Source organism: Suricata suricatta, chromosome 6, assembly GCF_006229205.1.
Source record: "Suricata suricatta isolate VVHF042 chromosome 6, meerkat_22Aug2017_6uvM2_HiC, whole genome shotgun sequence".
Classification (NCBI taxonomy): Eukaryota; Metazoa; Chordata; class Mammalia; order Carnivora; family Herpestidae; genus Suricata; species Suricata suricatta.
The window spans coordinates 2,441,044-2,444,784 of NC_043705.1; positions in this window are offsets into that span (position 1 = coordinate 2,441,044).

Here is a 3,741-nt window from a genome sequence, read left to right on the forward strand (position 1 = left end):
CTTATGGGGCTTCCATTTTGATGGATATCTTATTTCTTGAGGATTCTTTTTTCCTTTAAAAGTTCAGTAGAAGGCAGTTTAGCATCAACTTGCCGAACTCTAATTCTGGCTGTCCATTTAGAAGAATTTGTGCCATGGCCTGAATTACCATTAAATGTTAGAGGGCCTATGTAAACAAACAAACAAACAAACAATGTTGACCTTTGAGGCTGTCTTCAGGACAGGCACATCATGCGGTTGGCAGTTACATAATTACATGCATTCACCCTCATTGGATCATGTACCAGATTAAGTCGATTAGTAATGTTATTGAATGTATTTGCGATGCTTTCATTGATTATTTTTGGTTGAAGTCCTACATAAATTATTATCTAATCCATTGTCACATAATTCTGTCTTGTATTTTTAAAAAAATTTTTAATTTTTATTTTTTTTGAGAGAGAATGAAAGTGGGGGAGAGGCAGAGAGGGAGACACAGAATCCCAAGCAGGGTCCAGGCTCTGAGCTGTCAGCACAGAGCCTGACACAGGCCTTAACTCACCAACTGTGAGATCATGACCTGGGCCCAAGTCAGATGCTTAACTGACCGAGCCGCCTAGGCACCCCTGTCTTGTATATTTAAGAGCACAGTCACATAAAAGTGTTTTTTCAGCCTATTATACTCCTTTAAAACTTGGAAACTTTGAAGGATGTTATTACCTATTATGAAGCAAAAGTACTTTAAAAAGAGGAAGTACTCAGAGAAAGGAATGCCAAAGGAATTACCTGCCTTGCAAACTATTTTCCCTGAATTTACCTTATTTTCTTTAACTTTTAGGATAAGTTTGAGATTTTGTATAAGCAGTACAATGGAATCTCAAAAATTCTTAAAAATTATGTTTTAAAGATGTTTCAAATTACTCACATGTAACCGTTTCCCCCACTTGTTGGGTATCAAGCTTGTGGAATACCCTCATTTATACCTGTGTACAAGTAGACAGATAAGTAGATGGATGATACATACATGAATGGGTAGAGAGAGGAACAGAAGTTATTTTGCAGAAAATGAATTATAGTTATTAGAATATTCAATTTAGCTACACTTGAATTTATCAAAAAATGAAATGTGAATGAAGCTACCAAGGTTGAACTGTAAATGATTCAAAAACACAAATTTAATAATACTTAAAATGCCCTTTATGACTAACATAAAGGTTTAAAAAATACTGAGATATGCATAATTTTAAGTTTCATTCTTAGAATCAGTGAAATCCGGCCATTAAAGATAAAAGTAGCACATGTGTACTCCCCTCTTCTCTTTTAGATTTTTGTAGCTATTCCTATTTGATGAATGTATTTAAGCTCTGCCTTCTCTTCTGTTACTGTTATCTCTGCACTTGATTTATTTTATTTTTACAATTCAATGGAGTCCTTGTTCTTCAACAGTCATTACACCATATTCATAGTATTTGGGGGCCTTTTAAAGCATCATCTCTGGATTGGCTGCATTTCATTGTCATATCAATTTTTTGTATGCCATTTCCGTTAAGGCTCATGGATACTGTATTTTTGAAAATTCTGTTGGCTCTTAAAATGTTATAATTATCTATATGTGGCTCATAAAGACTTTGCTTTGCTTTTTTTTTTTTTCACTTGCAAGAAGACACTGAGCCCTCAGTACCCTGTGAGAGAGGTGCACCCTGAAATTCCTGACCTGGGGAACTTTAAAGTGGAGCAAGCAGGATATACTGTGCTAAATACAGTAGCAGTGAAGCCCCAGATGGTCTACGAGTTTTCACAACAGTAAGAAGGGTTGACGCAGAAGCACAGGGATCAGAAGCAATCATGCAGCAACACCATCGACATGTTGCCAGTCTGGGAGCACACGGTGAGACAGCCCAGGGTGACGGGAGCTCAGGGGCAGTGACCACAGCCTGGGTCTTGAGGGTCCTGAAACCCGAATTTCTTCCTGGGAAATGGTGCAGTCAAACTATTCTCTTCATATAGTTCCCACCCTACTCCTGTCCCCACCCTCTTGTTTGCTGCCAGAATTCTCCTGTCTTTTGGCCTGGAGCAGTCCACGTGTCCTTTTGTCCAGGGCATTTGGAGTTGGCTCCGGCACAGAACTGACTTTTCCAGGCATGGCTCTTCTCGCACACATATTTCTGAAAAAGATTGTGACACGCATTTGACAATGTCTGCCAGTTGCTGTTGCTCTTCAACACAACTTGGCTACAAATCTGGTCACAGTTTCACACCTGCTTTCTTTCAGTTATCTGCAGATCCTATTCTGCTATTTTCAAGCCATAGATGTCACTTCATGGAATGGGGAAGCCAGCTTCTTGTTTCCCCTCTCAAGTGACTTGCCCCTTCTCTTAGGATACCTGAAGAATTAGGCATCCTCCTTTTATCCTTTAGGATTATATTATATGTCTTGAGGCATCTAAGTGTCCGACTTCTGCTCAGGTCTTGATCTCAGAGTCTGTGAGTTCGAGCCCCACATCGAGCTCTGGGCTGACAGCTCAGAGCCTGGAGCCTGTTTCAGATTCTGTGTCTCCCTCTTTCTCTGTCCTTTCCCAGTTCACACTCTGTCTCTCTCATTTCTCAAAAATGAATAAATGTTAAGAAAAATTTAAAGAAAAGATTATATATGTCTTTTATACTTGTGTGTGTATTTATATATATATATATATATATATATATATACATATATATAAAAAACTGGTGGCTATAAATTCCTATGAGACTTTTTTTTTCTGGAAAAATGTGTACTTCTCCTTTGTGTTTTCCATTCTTTCTGTATTCTAGGGATGTTCTGCTGTATTACATCCTGAATTACTGTCTGGTTTATTTGTTAACCTCTTTATCATTATGTTTCATCATTTAGCGTTTGTATATCCATTGTCTCCTAGTTAATTATGTACTTAACTCATCCCTTTACACTTAAGTCAAGATGCCAGTTTTTCAATGTGAAACCTTATTTCTTTCTGGTTCTCCTTTGTTTACTGATCCTGTTTTGACCTTGCTTAGAGTCTGTGTTTTGGCCTCACCTCTAAATTCTCCATTTTTAGACTTTTGCCTTGACATGACATCATGTCTTGGACCTCTCGTTTATTAAATCTAGTAGTTTGACTTTTACAGCATGAGGAATCTCAGGTCATTGTTCTTCTGTTCCTTGGGTTCTGTTTAATGGAAGACTGAGGTTGTTCCTTTATTTTGTCCTGCTGTGTTTTACTCAATAGATACACACTGATACTGTGCCTTTTCCCCTCTGGCTCTTGTTTCATGTAGGATTTGTATTCTTACCTCCATATGTTGTACGATAGGTGAATTTACTCTCACATGCTTTGTTTCTGTCTGGCTGTGGTAGCTGAAATATTCACTCTCTAGCCCCTCGAAGAACATGTCAACCCCCCCTGCACCCCTGCCACATACACAAGCCCTAAAACCTCTGCATATGTGACTCTAAGTGTCCAAAGAGCCTTTGTAGAAGGCATTAAGTTGAAGATTTTGAATTGGAATGGTAATTCTATCTAAACTGTGTGGGACTCATGTTATTAGAAAAATCATCAGTATGGGAGGTGGGAAAGGGATAGAACAGAAATGAGACCATCGAAACATATTGAAGTGCTATGGGTTTTCTTTTTTAAGTTTATTTATTGTTGAGAGAGAGAGACAGAGCACAAACAGGGGAGGGACAGAGCGAGAGGGAGACACAGAATCCAAAGCAGGCTCCCGGCTCTGAGCTGTCAGCACAGATCC